General features: G+C 36.7%; 1 protein-coding gene across 1 annotated transcript in view; it reads right to left on the reverse strand.

The window, feature by feature from the left end:
- The window catches only part of mol (dual oxidase maturation factor 1 mol), a 73,541-nt gene that overhangs the window by 44,064 nt on the left and 12,430 nt on the right, over positions 1-17,047 (reverse strand). The window lies entirely within an intron of this gene.

Consider the following 17,047-nt stretch of genomic DNA (forward strand, 5'->3'; position numbering starts at 1 on the left):
CCTCCGTGCGGCCACTTTGCTACAAAAGTTGAAGCCGCCCTAAGTGAAAAGATAAGAATCTCAATAATATTAAAAGGAATAAGTAAAGATTAGATAAATAATGCATGCAGTATAATATCATTAGCGTCGCAGGTGCGCGGAAGCATCCGGTTTTCCTGTCTGAGAGGAGGTCGCGGAGAGGTCGATTCAAGGCAACGGTAGGACTTAAGTGGTTTCATGCTTTGTATATGCGTGCCGAGTTAAATACAGATTGTCGGTGTAGGTAATTGAGGTTTACCTACGACTTAATTGATATCGAATTCCGAACCATTAACATGAGATCATACATCGAGATGCCGTAGGCTGAGAACTATAGAGCATATATCTGACATAAATCTGTCTCATTTTACTATGTCATTTTAACTAAGTCTGAGCAAAGTCAAAGTTAGCCTGAGAGCCCATATCAAATTTCAAAGAGGTGGTTGATAAAGGACTATTAGTTCCGGTAAAATCCTACCTATTTACCAAGAAAAATAGGTTTCAAAAACCACAAATATTTTTTAGGTAATAAAAACTATTCAGCCTAGGAAAAATTGTCAAAAAGTTATAATGAACTAAATTAAATCACTTATGTAAAAATTTATTTAAAAACCTAAAGTTCATACCTAACCTAGTGGCTCTTCTGAGTTACCTATGTATGTATTACTGCCAACTATATGCATAGAACTACAACTATGCATAGAACATATTACTAGTGTTAATCTGAAAAACAATCATTAATAATGGAATGCTTTTATAATAAGTGCTGTATTTAAAGTAAGTAATAAACGAGCTATTAATATACAATTAAGTTTAAAATTATAATAAACACTTGCTGAAATTCTTATATGGAAATAAGTATGACGTGCAATGCAAAAATAGGCAGCTGATAATGAAACAGTTTGTACATAACTGTACGCTTCTTAGGATTCCGTACCTTAAAAAGTAAAAACGGAATCCTTGGAAGATAACTCTGGTGCACATCCTCTTTTTTTTCTCTGCTTTAAAAATAAATAAGAATAATTGCTCTCAAAAATCTAAATCAGAAACGTTATATTGCCACATATTTTCAATGTGTTTATTCATGTATTTTATGCGAAAGATTAGTATGTAGATCTTATTGATAGATGCGGACACATAAAGGCAGACAATAAAAATTCGTAATTGCACAATTTTTTTTTCGTCTTTAGAAATCATCTATAAAATAATTGATTGAATAGTGTTATATTCATTATTAAGTAGTTATATAAGTTACGTTTTTGCAAGATTTTCCAAACGACTTGTTATTTTATCTTTGCATTAGCACAATTTGCAGTAGGTATTTATTATTTATTACTTTTAAAAGCACTGCGTGCTGCTGTTTGTCTACCCCAATAAATAAAAATAAAAATTAACACTTTATTGCACAACACACAAAGTAAAAACATTGAAAAACATACAAAATAAATGTTGCACAATACAAAACACTGTTTGCACCGTAACGGCCTGCCCACAGTTTTTCGCTACGGGTGCTGGTGCCGCTGTTCGCGCCGATCTAGATTAAAGTTTGTGGGCGGCTTTATACTCACCTGTGTACACATAATTATTATAATTACTAGTGACCGTCCGAAGCTTATGAATTTCATGACATCGTCACTGAGGTAATCTCTGTGCAAAATTTTAGCTTTTTAGGTCCAAGGCTTTGAGCTGGGCATTGAAGAATCAATCAGTGAGCGATTCAGGATTTTCTTTTCATATACCTATAGATTTTTCACGTATTACTGCTCTTCTTGCTACCATCGTTGGAAATCATAATAGATGAGCCATAATTTTGCAGGTACCTACCTGTAAAACTGTTTTTTAAAATACAGCATTCAGCAATGACTCTATTTTTAAAAAGCTATTTTTCTTGATTAAAACATTATTTTAGATTATTAATATAAAGCTATATTCGGTATAGCTTTTTCTCCTACACAATAGTAAGTACCTACGATTGAATAGACGGATTTGTATTGTGACAACAATTTATTCGTGACCGATTAGATAGATGATCGGTGCTATTAGCTCATAATTGGAGCTGTTATGATTGTGGGGATCGAAAGAACCAGTCACGTGAAGTGACATCAGCTAAAGGTGCCATCCAATATGGCATTTTATTGCATATCTGCTAATCTGTGATTTAATATTTGTTTAAAATTATGGTGCTATACATAAAAAGAGAAAATAGCGAACTGACATAATATTATACAAGTGAGGTTTCTTATTTCATAGACTGTATGTGACTGTGACGTAGCTCCATCCGCTCCAGCTTCCCTTGGGGGAAATTACTGATTTCTGAAAATCCTTTTTTACTGGAGATCTAGAAGTTATAAAGGAAACCTATATAACAAGTTTCTAGAGCCAACTTATTCAAACAAAATAGGTACTATTGTACACTTTTTGATTGTCGAATTTGTAACTGAGCGCGTTTGGAACTCTCGTAGATTTAGTTATTCAGAATTCAGAAATTTCACCCGAATGAAGTCGAAGCGTGTAAGTTATTCTATAGAATAACTAACTTCACTTTAGTGAATACCTATCTACCTACCTACCGTCCTACCGTCTCTATTTTTATGGTACTAAGTATCTTGTTTGTGTAGGCGCCGAATTCAGGTTGATTCGACGATAACTCACATGGCTCACATGTTATTGTTATACTTAATAATCGGTAGTAGGTAGGTATGCTAAGGTCACTTTAATAATAAACATAATCAGTTTACTTATTACAACGAAGTGTGAATAATAAAATAATTTTACAAGGTCTGTTCGGTAATCAAGAATTGTTTGTAGTGTAATAACTTATAATTATATTTAACTAAAAATCAAGTCAAGGCATCAAAATATTATGTGCTTGAAGTAGAGTTACATCATGTATGATGGTACGTTTACCCACGTTCTCCGTTATGTATTTGAAACCTCTTTGTGGTTTTGCAAGTAATTCCCTATTACAAATCTTAGAATAATGTAACAGAAATATGTTTTCAGTAGTCTCTAAAATAGATCTTCTACAAGTAGGTAGGTGCGTGATAAACAAAATGACAGTTACTTTTTGTACCGACTCTAAGCACGCCACCGAGCTTACCGGGAATTAAAATTGACACTTTTTGTCAAACTAACATTTAGTTCCGAGTTTGGTCACGTGACGCTCACTGCTGCTGTCAGAGCCAAAATTGTGAAAATCAACTTGCTACAAAAATAGGTCGGCAATTGTAGGTACCTACAGCGTTTATTTTTCAATGTTTATGGACAATAAAATGCCTTACAGCGTTAGTACTATATATTCTGTACTTACAGCTCCATCCAGTGAAATAATAATTGATCTGAGATAGACAAGGATCCAATGAGACCTTTTGACGGTTCATCGCGGTCAATAAGTATATAGCGGTACCTACCCCTTTCAAAGAATAGAAATAATTTTCAACTAAATAAGTATCAGATTATGTAGAATGACAGCTTTAAAATAAATATTTTTCCTCGAGGTCTTAATAAGACAGTTGCGTTTATAATATTACTTCCGCTTCTGACCTTTACTGCCTTTACACTTAAAAAGGTATCTGTGTCAATATTTATGTTCCGTGATTACCGAGATAATGTCAATGTTGAATTTGACTTTAAAGGCTCTTTCTACCGGATACGGATAAGGTGGTTTCACTGGATTGCAACGCTCATGATTACCTGCTATCTTTTCGTAGGTACATTTGAAGCTGTGATAGCCTATTGGTTAGGACGTCCGCCTTCTAATCGGAGGTCGGGGATTCGATCACCTCTAACTTTTCGGAGTTATGTGCGTTTTAAGTAATTTAATATCATTTTCTGTAACGGTGAAGGAAAACATCATATGGAAAACTGCACACCTGAGAGTTCTTCATAATGTTCTCAAAAGTTTGTGAAGTCTGCCAAGCGGTACTTGGCCAGCGTGGTAGACTATGGCCAAACCCCTTCCCATTCTGAGAAGAGACCCGTGCTGTCGTGAGCCGGCGATGGGTTGATCACGATGATAGGGTACATTTTCTTCTTCTTCTTGAAATGCCGTCTCCTATTGGAGATTGGCAATCATTAGGGCTATCTGCACCTTGGACACTGCTATATGCTGCGCGGAAAAGAGATCGGGTATTCTTCCCGTACCATTGGCGTAAATTCTTTAGCCACGATGTTCTTTTGCCACCTATTTTTCCCTGAATAATGAGCTAGGAGATCCAATTTGCTATTTGTCATAATGTGGCCGAGGTACATATTGTACACAATTATTGTAATTGTACACATTATGTTGTATACAACAACTATACAATTATTAAGTATATTTTAAAAGTGTCGACCTTTATGCAACATCCCTAGCTCCAAGCTATAGCAGTGATGACGTACACGTAGAGATACGTACCCGCATGACTGACGTATTTAACGGAGCTTTCTTCGCCAAATATCCCCATTGCGTAAGACCATTATGGCACCTACAAAATTGACGACTATGGAAAACGTTTGCACATGGCGTTTTCATTGTTTTTACTAACTAATGACTCATTAAGTATGATTATATAATCATCACCATCATCATCATCTCTACAGCCTTTTGTAGGCCCGTAAATGGTTCAGGTAATTTGTTTAACTGTTTCAATTTAATGACTTTTGAATCTTGGTCAACACCGTCTACCCAGCACTGCGTTGTATTTCTTTTCGGAAGACGAAAGGTCCAATGCATGCCGAAGGCATTATTCTAACTCCATTGGGGATGTTGCCTGACGGCTTACGCACTAAGAATCTCCTGTCCCCCAGGGGGGGGGGGGGGGGCAGGAGGTTCTTAGTGCCCCCCTCCGCTTTATTTTTAACTAGCTGATGCCTGCGACTTCGTTCGCGTGGATTCAGGTTTTCCAAGATCCCGTGGAACTGTTTATTTTCCGGCATAAAAAGTAGCCTATGTCCTTCCCCGGGATGCAAGCTATCTTTGTACTAAATTTCGTCAAAACGGTTGGGCCGTGAGAGGCTAGCAGATAGACAGACAGACACATTTTCGTATTTATAATATTATGGATACAGTGGTGCACCTGAAAAATAGAGCGTTCTAAGTGACGAATTTAGGCTACTTTTTATTCTGTAAAATTAAAGAGTTCCCACCGGATTTTGAACAACCTAAATCCACCACATTTGGAACCCTCGTAGCTTTAGTTTTAAGTTTGCGTAATAATTATCACCACTATATCTTACAAATCTAACACCATACCAGACCATCAATAAGAGTAATTTATTACCTATTTTGAATAAATCATTTGACTTTGACTTTGACTTTGACTTCATGCGGACGAAGACGCGTCCATCATCTAACAGAACATGACTGCTACAGTTGATTTGTATTTTTTGAGTACCTACTTAGATATTATATTGTAGAGAATAGTTTTTGTGAACATTGTTTTAGACCAAATCACTACTAATAATGTAATGTAATGTAATGTTCTGATTTGAAACATCCGTAAGTTAAAAATGTTTCGTTATATTGAAAGGTAATATTTATGCAACCTAAGATAAAGGCAATAGAGGCAGCGCAATCATTTGCGTCAGCGTGCGTTCGTAAATGTCGCGTAGGTACATTTTATGAGAAATATAACTTTTTTCCTTGCTAGGAAAGTGCAGTACTCCTAAGTATAATCGAGAAATAAATATGAGTATTATAAACTTTTTTTGAAAATATTACAAGCTAGCCTTATGTAATTACTGTACAAGTCATGCCCGCGTGGAATGGTGCCAAGAATACTGACTGCATTTCCGCGCTGGACAGCCAGGCTGAACCATTGCGCAAATAATGAGCCATCCCCTCTGTCACCTGTGAAATGTCTCATAATTTTTTTAAGCACTAAGACTCCATGGCCCCGGTGTCTCCACGGCAAACGGAACAAAGGTAAACTCGAAGTAAAAGTCATCACACATATTCATAAATCATGTATGAAATGCAGAGAAAAGAGAAAATAAAGTTTACCCTACCGAGCAAAAATATGCTCTTTTCACCCGACTGTGTGCAGCAAGCATTGAAGTGGTAATTTTATTCATCACTCTATTTATAAATTACTATGTTTTGCCTGCGACTTAGTCCGCGTGACAGTACGTACGTACAGTACTAATAAAACCCTACACGTTTGCCATACACTGTTTTCACTTATCTACTCGTATGTATGTACATCTCACGCAAAAAATGCTGTTCTAAGCGGTATTTTTTCCAACTTGCTAGACAAAAACCAGCCAAGTGCGAGTCAGACTCGCGCACCGAGGGTTCCGTAGTACAGTCGTATTTTTTCGACATTTTGCACGATAAATCAAAAACTATGATTCATAAAAATAAATAAAAATCGGTTTTAAAATCCACAGGTGAAGCGCTTTCATATGATACCCCACTTGATATAGTTATCTTACTTTGATAATTGAAAATACTAATTATTACTTCAGGACCACAATTTAATTTTTTTCGTGTGATGTAACCACAAATTCACGGTTTTCAGATTTTTCCCCTAATGTCTGCTATAAGACCTACCTATGTGCCAAATTTCATGATTCTAGGTCAATGGGAAGTACCCTGTAGGTTTCTCGACAGACCGACAGACAGACAGACAACAAGCGATCCTATAAGTGTTCCGTTTTTCCTTTTGAGGTACGGAACCCTAAAAAAAGAGAATAATGATTCTCAAGTAAAAGGGTATTATATAAATGAGTCACGTTTTAACTTCTAAAAGCTATATAAAAATACTAATAAACAAAAAAACACTTAACTATTATTTTTTGTTATTTACCTAATTACCGATTAGAAAATAAAATCAATAAAGCAATACAAGCATAAAGCAATAAAGGCATACAATAGCAATTTTCGTAATTAGTAGAACTACCTACCTTCAGCTTAATTAAGTTAATAATTATTTCCATGTAATTGCACTATTATTGTTAGATTTACATCTGCTTATTACTAAAACAAAGGATGTATTAGCCAAGACTGCGTGCATGAGAGAATAAACTATTATATTTTATTTCTATCAGATATGCGTAATTGCGTATATAAAAAAGATTCTAATATCTCTATAGAGCTAAATCTTGGGTAGTTTTAGTCCGACTACTTTAGCAAAACATGTTTAAAAAGTAAAAAAAAAACCGGCCAAGTGCGAGTCAGACTTGCGCAACGAGGGTTCCGTCCTACAGTCGTATTTTTTCGACATTTTGCACAATAAATCAAAAACTATTAAGTATGTGTAAAAATAAACAAAAATCTCTTTTAGAATCTATAGGTAAAGCGCTTTCATATGATACCCCACGTGGTATAATAATCTTTGAAAGTTGAAAATACAAATTATTTGTTCATGAACACATTTTAATTTTTTGTTGTGATGTAACCACAAATTCACGGTTTTCGGATTTTTCCCTTTATTTGTGCTATAAGAGGTACCTACCAATTTTGTAATTTGTGTATTGTGTACAATTTACAAATGTGTATGTAGAGCCAGTGCTTCATAAAAGGGATAAAGGGAGAAGAATGCAAAAAAGCAATCTTTGTATTTTTCTAATGACAAAAATATTGTCAAAAATAATATCTTCACGTTTGTAATGACAAAGTCTTACTTCTTACTATATAGATAGTTCAAAGGCCAGAGCAAAATAGATGGATCGCAGCAAGTGCCACCGACGCGACGGGCAGCACCGAGATTTGTCAAAATCGGTACCAAATTTCGTCAAAAGGCTAAACGGATGGGCCGTGAAAAGTTAGCAGACACACAGTATGAATTTTTAGTCCAAAATACCACTCCATTCCAAGGTGTGCATCTAAGCTATCTTGTCCCCTACCTTTCCTACTAAAATGTCAATGACAAGATAACGTGGTCCAGTCATGATTTATGAATATTCATGATTTATCGTTAGACGTACGATACACTGATACGCCTACTAGTCTGTATTTATTATGAGCTATACCTATAGATATTTTTAACCTACGTCTATGTCTAGATTTCTGTCTCAAAGACTGAATATGTAGGTAAGCGGTTTCAAGGTACGCGATCACTTTGATCTAGATAATGCGAGGGCAGACAATAAACACCTAAGATATTTTATTACACGACATATTATTTATTATACTTTCAAACAATTTCATTTTATGAAAAAGTTGCATAAAGACATGCGACATGACCTTTGCGTTAGTGTGGAGTAGCGACGAATGACGCATGGCATTTATTGGCTGGGGACGAGTAGAAGATCACACATGATTGTAACTTTGCAAGACTCGCATACACAAGAGTCGCCAGTACCCGTAGTACAAGATTTTACGTCTCACCAAACCAAACCAAATTCGAGAGTCGAAATACTTCCGCGTTACAGTAAACTGGATCTTAAAGGCCTGTTTTTAAAGCTCAAGTTTGTCTACACTTCTACAGCCAGCGCTCCAAGCGGAAACATTGCGAAATTAAAATCAGTGGCATTGAATATTTGACTTCAATTCAAGGCTGTTTAGGTCCATTTTACTGTAACGCGGAAGTATTTCGACTCTCGAATTTGGTTTCGTTTGGTGAGACGTAAAATCTTGTACTACGGGTACAGAGCCACAGTTTCGTAAAACTGTAACGAGCAGCAAGAAACGAATTTTTAGTATTGAAAATCCAACTCCAATCGGACAGATTACCGACTCAACATACAGTGAAGGAATAATAGAGTGCACCTCTTTGTGCAATGTGCAGTATAACATATTGTGTAGTGGGCTAGACTGCTACATTGAGATTCACTACCGTGGTCAAAATTCAGCCAGGAGAATTATTATGGTACAATTATTTCGATGGGGTCTCAAGTTGTTATGAATGAATTTTCCCTATTGGTACCTTTAAGTCAAGAGTGAGTAGGCAAGAGATTAGGGAAGAGCGTTTCTTCTGAGGCTGCACCATCAAGTGATGATGCAGCTTACGCGCTTGGCAGCAGTTCTGATTGCAGCCATAAATTAAATGCGCTAATAAATTAAAAAATATAATATATAATGATGGTGGTGGGAGGAGATCATAGGAATAGGATCACACTTTTGGCTCATTTGACTTTGATTTGTTTCCGGGAATCCACTCCCTACCACCAGTACCCATACACTACCTCCAGTTCGCGACAGGTCGACATTGCAATCGGGGTTTGAGGCGGGGGGACGCCCGGCACACACGCAAGTGACCCGTGCGATACCCCGCAACGAGTTAGCGCGAGAGCTGTGCAGTTGTGCGGAGGGCGGTGTGCCCACCCCGATTGCGATGTCGACCTGTCGCATACGATATGTACCTACTTGTAATAATTACGTTTAATGTATTTTAAGTTTTGACTATTAAGTTTTTATTATTGTGTGTAAAGTTATCTTTACAAACGTTTATTTGATGATAATTTACATGCAACCTTAGAGTTTTGAGCGTAATCTAATGATGATTTATGTTTGCGTGCTCAGAAATTGTATAGGATATTATTATGCATGACACTTCCTGCCGGACACTGACCAGTGATCTCGGTACACTGATTACTGAGGTGACTGCTCAAGGTGGCTCGAGGCGACGCTTGTGATGGAATCTGTGACCTCCTTTAAGGTAAGGTCCTATGTAATATTTAATCAATTAATTATTGGCTTTAACGATGCAATATTTTATTTTAGTTATATGAGAAGATTCTGACTCAAATTACATAAACATTTTCGGGTTTTATTGGAAAAGGTAGTTAATGAGAAAATTAAAGTAGGTATTTAAATACCTACCTAGTATCAAATAATATTTCTACCTTTAATGCGAAATTGTGTCTATCTGTCTGCTAGCGTTTCACTGCACATGATTTTGACGAAATGAAAACCTATAGCCTGCATGACGGAGAAGAAAGGACATAGAATTCTTTTGGTCCTTGAAAATCAGAGAGTTCCCACGGGATTTTTAAACAACATGAATGCAAATAGACGAAGTTGTAAACACCATCTACCTACTTGGTACAGAGATAATCAACCTGGAGACGGGCATAGACTACTTTTAATCCAGAAAATCAAAGTTTTTCCGGGATTTTTAAAACCTAAATCCACACGGATGAAGTCTATCTAGTACAAAATAATATGGAAATATTAATTTGTTGCAATGACTTTAAAATTAGAAGATAATATCGTCTAGCTTCAAAACTTTGCAGTTATAATGTTATACTTTGTTCAGTTTTTCAATCTGTTGCTCAAACGGACATGATCAAGTCAGTATCTAAATATGATTTAAAGTTTAAACACGATTTTACACAATCATACAACATTTCGATAGCGATATTTAAAACTTTTCCAAAATACACTCAATAAACAATTCATAAGTAAGAATTTACTAAGAGAAGGTAGGTATAATTGCTAATAATAATGTTTTGGTAAGAAATAAATCTAACAAGGATATCAAAGATCTCTTTCTAATATAAGAACTGATACAAACAATAATTACTGATCCTTAGATAAAGATCAAAGTAGTTTTGAATGAATAGCCGGCATCAATGAACAGCTTTGTGCTCTATCGCGATCACACTTGATGGTAGGTAGAGATAACTTAAGTCGCGCTAACCTAAAGCGAGTACCTAACTATTACAATCCAGGTACATTAAGTTTAAGTATACCTATAGTACGCGACAGGTCGAGATGACAATCGGGGTGGGAACGCCCCGCACATCCGCACAGTCCCCGTGCTAACCCGGTGCGGAACAGCGCGGGCGCTGTGCAGGCGTGCAGGGCCGCGTCCCCCCGCCTCATACTACGATTGCTATCTCGACCTGTCGCGAACTATACTACTACTTACTTGTACTTCAGTGATTGTAAAGAAACAGTGTCCTGTGTGTGAATTCATTTAAAAACTTTAAATCGCATAATTATTGTGGTATTTAGGTATGTGTCCGTAATTTCAGAAACAGCCCTTATCTATCGAGAGCCAAACTCAAGTGTAGTCTACAATTGTACAACCCTCAAGTCTGATCCTTAAAAAATTTAAAATGACACATTTTACATTGGCCTCTGTTCAGTAATTAATTTCTACTTGACTACCAATTAGGTATATTAATTAACGTTAAAAATATTTCAGATGTCCATGTTACCGACATCTGCTAGTTAAAAAATATTTGCATAAACTCTTGTACAATGTTTACTTAAGTTATTAAGAAGACATTAAGGACACATTACAATTTAATAACCATATTGCATTGATCATATTTCAATATAATACCTTGATGTCTAGTATCATTAACATGTAAGGTTAGGATAAACACAACGCGAGACGTTGTTGTGGCATCTAAGTAGAAATTGTAACACAAAGGGCCGGTTGTTTCAAACCATTGGTGTTCGTAAGATCCGTTCGTTAAAATTTAACGGACGTAGACGAACTTTAACATCTGTTAATTTAAGTGCGTTGCTTCATTGTACAAAAAACTGTTCGTCATTGTTATTTTGGTTGCGAAACTTCTTATTTCATTTTAAGTATATTAAATTATATACATAGTTATGAATATTGCTACTTCGAATTTTAAACACTTTTTCTTTGTTACAAAATCTTCAAAAAAACTATCATTAAAAGCTTTGAATTAAATTGATTCTATTATAATTTGTAAATAAAATATTCCGTTTGTAAGAAGTATGAAGTTACGAACTGATTTGACGATCACCAATGGCGCCAGCACCGGTTAACGTAAACGTAACTTTTTAACGAACGTTAGCGCTAATAGATGCTGAATCAACGCTTTTTCTTTACTTACGTTCGTTAGCGCCATATTTAAAGGTTACGTGTCCGTCAAAGTTTGTTGAAACAACCGGCCCAAAGAACTGAAGGCATAACTTACCAAGGACGCGTCTCGCGGGGTCTCTATCGACGTAGAGTACTTCTTATTACAGAGATTGGTATAAATCGTTCAAGTTTAATAGCTACTTAGCAGGCCATACTCACTTGGTCACGTGATCAAGAAATATGGTGGTAAACAGTGGCCACCTCTTTGATGGCTCTCGCGAAATTTATCTCTATGAGAGAGAGAGATAAGATGTCACGCGATAGAAAAAGAGGCGTTTAAAAAATTTAAAACCACAGCGCTGTGGAGCATTTTATTACGTCCTAACTAGAGTCGCTATTTAAACGTTTTTGGGGAGTTATACTTCTATACCTGGATTGTATGTACTATTAAGTATTGTGTGCCCTTTAAACGGATTTTGGGATTATCTCATTGTTAAAGATTGGGATTGTTTGAATATTATTATGGTATAACTTTTACTTTTACACTTTTATATGGCTGTAACTTTACATTTTGTGCTAATAGTGAGAGAGTAAAGAGCCTCTAGGAACATTGACAAAGCCCGTTTGTCTGACCTGATTAAATAAGCCGTTACAACACTCTTCTGCAATGCCTTTCGCATGACCTCTAATAGGGAGAAATGGCGCAACACAGTGAAAGAAGTTATATCTCGAGGGATCCACGATCTTTAAATCCGAGGGAAAATCAAGTGATAGTGTCAGTCAATGAGTGATGATTGCAAATGTCACACTGTAGCTGTCAAACTAAAATAATACTTAAATAAACACATCGCGCGTTGTCTGTCGAAGTCTTTAACATTGACGACCATGACCGTTGGGTCGCGAAAATGAAACAAAGTATCAACGATGACAACCTTGCTGAATTGAGTAATGCTCAGTAGAAAGCTGGCTTTCTTTTAATATTAGCTATTGTTGTATAGATACAATTAAAGCCAAATACTCTTAAGTCTTACATGCTAAATATTCAGGAGAAAATCAAACTATGTATTGAGTAAAGGCGTGTCTAGCTATTGTTATATCTTTGTTGAATAAGTACTTATTCTTGGCGTGGCACATCTCATAAGGATGTGGTAAACGTCGTCTGTCATGCCATCAAAGAGCGACTCGTTGATGCAATCCGTTAATATTGTTAGTGGAACCATCATCAGAGGATGCGTAATATTTGACTACCATAGTATGAAGTAACTATCAAACGTACTTGTATATTTGTTTATTGTTGTTAATTTTTGTGATAGCACAATATTTTGAGGGCACTTAGCCTGGACGACCAATAATTATTACTGTCGTTGGAACGATCACTTCCTTCCAACAGCTGAGTTTCCTATCTGATTTTTAACTTCTTCATCAAGATACTCAGGGGTAGTTATAGCAACCAACCATCGGCCATGCTCTCATGTAAGAGATAGGTGTACAGATTTCGGTTGCGATTTTTACCCAAAATAAGAAATAGCGAAAAACTTGATTTTGTTAAAAAAGGCGCATTTGGGGCGTCTGCATTACGCACTATTTTCCAATTTGCCCTTTTTGGCCCGGTGGAACTCTTGGTTTAATTAACTAATTTTGTCGATAATACTTTATTAGAGGCTGCTGAAATTTTTTTGGCGTTATGAAGAGCCGCCTCGGGCTAAGATTAAAGATCCATTAGTTCAAGACTTTGAATGTAAGCATGTTTTTGTAATGATTACTTGGTGCAATTCCAACGGTAGATATTGTTTTGGTCCAATTTAGCATTTCTTAACTGCCGAAAAGTTGAGCTTTCCTTATGGCGACTATATAGTACACTCAGGGGATAGAAGCCAAGACTATACTTACCATAACGGCATCAAACACATTTTACATGAGCCTAAGGCCAGTCGCATTTTTAAATCAGAAATTATCTACAAAACTTCTGTCGCAATCGTTCTGCAAAAATCAAAAGCGGATGTCCGATTCAGTAAAATTATATCAGACTGCGAGGTATAGTATAAAATGCAGCAGAGTGCCTTCTATCACGCGACATGATTTTTACTGCCAGACAATTTTCGATAATATAAGCGGTAATTTCAAATACAAAGGTAAACAGAGAGAAATCATGTTTAAAATTGAAACTTCCGATGCATTGTGGCAACCATAAATGTTTAACTGTTGACACTTTCACTGAGTTGAGCGAGCAATGAGCATTGCCAGGAATCACTTTACCGTGACGCTATGTAACTGAGAACTCGTGGTCAATGGTGCACTGGCTCACTGGGTTTCCACGCAATCACTACTTTTTATTGCCTTAGCTGTAGGCTTGTAATGTGACTACTTTTTTTAAAGCAGTTTGTCTTTTTAAACATAAGTACAGTACGCGGCAGAAAGTAATGTAAATCGGCCTTTAGAATGGCATTTCGGCTTTGTAGAGCGTTGTCTCTGTCACTCATACAGCTATGTGACGTTTTGTCGGTCTCAACTCTCAACGACAGGGACAGCGCTCTACAAATCTGCTATCTCTTTCTAAAGGACGATGTACATTACTTTCGGCCGCGTACTGTAAGTTTATGTTAGTGTACCTACGTACGGTACGCGACGGGTCGAGATGATAATCGGGATTGACGGGGCACGTCCCGCACACCCGCATGTCACCTCCGCTATCCCGCACTGGTTTAGCGCAGGGGCTGTGCGGGACGTCCCCACCCCGGTTGCCATCTCTACTCTCCTACAAAGTGTACTTTTCCGTAGCGGGGTTTGATTACTGTTTAGCTAACGAGGAAAGACTTCTCAACGTAATTTCAGTTCAAAGTCAGTCATTATCGCTTTCACCGTCGACTTGCGAATTTACGTCACCCGCCATATTATGTCACCATGAAATCAGCTGTTGATTGTATTGCTCATAACTCTTTATGGATTTACTGAGCATTATCGTTGGCTGTAAGTACTTTTTGTGGCCTTTTTATTTTCCTAATGTTGTGGGAATGTCTGAGAATAGCGGTTTAACGTTATAGCGCAATGTAGATGATTGAATGAAGTGTGCCAAATTAAAATCTAACTAACAGTTGTGAAACAATTACTTTGAAAACTTAACTAACACATACAGGTACCTACCTACACCTTATAGTAAAGGAATTTACTCTGACTGAAATCAACCCATAAAGTGTACTACAGATTTTTTTAAAGTATTTAGTTTTATTTAATAACTCAGTACAGTTCATTTCTCTGGAATTCTATCTATCTATCATAGCAGTAGTTTATGATAATTTTGGAGAGTTTTCTCTTGCCCCCTTGTTTCTACATATTATACTAGACACAGGGCGTATAAGTGATGCGCATAGTTCAGCAGAAAGGGCGTCAACAATAAGTCATGAGCATAATTTATCAGAAGGTACATTTAGGTGTTAGGTAATAACCTGTGCAGTGACTACTTAAATGCTATGTTTAAATACGAGTGTAACTTATTTTATTATGAAACTCTTGACCTAACCTACCTTCAAGCCTATTCTTGCACAGCATACATCTTTGTTCGTCGTGTGTAATATTTTTGACAAAGACTTTTTCTATTTATAAATTACCGCAAACCACAAGACAATTTGTAAGTTTCCTTTTTAACGTTAATTTAATAAATGGAAAAAGTGGTTGGGTTTCACATATCATTGACGGCCACACACCTATTCATATAAGTAATAAAAGATAGATAAAGAGTCTTCGAACTTTGTGCTTTCCGTTGCGAGGTCGCCATTCTAGCACATTCGGGACTCTAACGTCAATCGGTTTCTCGAACAATGTGCCGCACGACGGAAAAATACAAATATTATGTAAAAATAAATGTATTTTATTATGTAATTTTTTAAACTATTATCGAATCTATATTTATTAAATATGAAAATTACAAATCAGTACAATTAACGACATTACAAATATTATCTAATCCACCATAATATCGTTTTGTTGGATTAGATGATATTTGTAATTTCGTTAATATTCGCAGGGTGCTCAGAACTAGTGATGTCAAATACTGTTAAACTTACATAATATAATATCAATAATTGTTATTAAAATTTATTGATAAATAAACACGTTAAAAATATAACACTGACTAAAAAAAAAAAAAAAGACACGATACCTACCCCACTTGATTTCATCTTACTTTGAAAATTGAAAACACTACTTTCATGAACACATTTCAATTTATTTTTGGTGATGTAACCAAACGAGTCGCAGGGAGCCGCTGGATTCAGGCGCCGCAAGACCGTGACGTGTGGAGTGGAAGTCACTCCAAGAGACTTATGTCCAGCAGTGGACGTCTATCGGTTGATGATGATGATGATGATGATGATGATGACGTGACCAGAAATTACGGTTTTCAAATTTTCCCCCTTGCGTGTGCTATAAAACCTAGGTACCTACCATAGAGCAGAAACAAAGAGGAGTTGGCCTAAGCAACTGTGCACTGTGATTTTCAACTAGGTCCTGACGTCATCACTGTGGGCGGGGCCTTAGTTAGTATGCTGTCTGCGTTCGTCAGGTTCACATATATTGAGACTCGTATTATCGGTGTGTTTTCGCGTTTTTAAGAACAAAAGGATGAAGTGTTGTGTTTTATCGTGTCAAAGTTATTCAGACAGACGTTCTGATGCTATGAATGGTATCACATTTCATTTGTAAGTAATTTTATACGTAATTATTAAAATAGTTCTAGATTATTGACATCTAGTGTGAGATAGCTGAACTATGTAGTGACATCGATGTTAGGTCGCTAAGCGAGTAGTTTTGCTACTAACCCGCAGATGGAAAATTGAGAAGTGGGCGGCGTTCCACAACCCCTCACCCCGCAAAATGTCACTCGATATTTCATAGGGAAATCTTAATACAACATCTCCTCTTTGTTTCTGCTCTATGGTACCTACCTACCTGATAAATTCATGATTCAAGGTCCATGGGAAGTACCCTGTAGGTTTCTTGACAGACAGACAGACAGACGGACGCACAGACAGACGGACGGACGGACGCACAGACAGACGGACGGATGGACGCACAGACAGACGGACGGACGGACGCACAGACAGACGGACGGACGGACGCACAGACAGACAGACGGACGGACAGACAACGAAGTGAGCAAAATAAACTACACCATCAAATTACCCGAAAAAATAAACTAGCAAAAAGTCTATGAACGCGCACTATCGTTAATCGAACAGTATCGGTAATAAACAGAAATAACAAAAATTTCGACTATTGTATTATTTATGTATCAAATCAAAGCATCAACAAAAATAACAAAA

This window comes from Maniola hyperantus, chromosome 15 (assembly GCF_902806685.2).
Source record: "Maniola hyperantus chromosome 15, iAphHyp1.2, whole genome shotgun sequence".
NCBI lineage: Eukaryota > Metazoa > Arthropoda > Insecta > Lepidoptera > Nymphalidae > Maniola > Maniola hyperantus.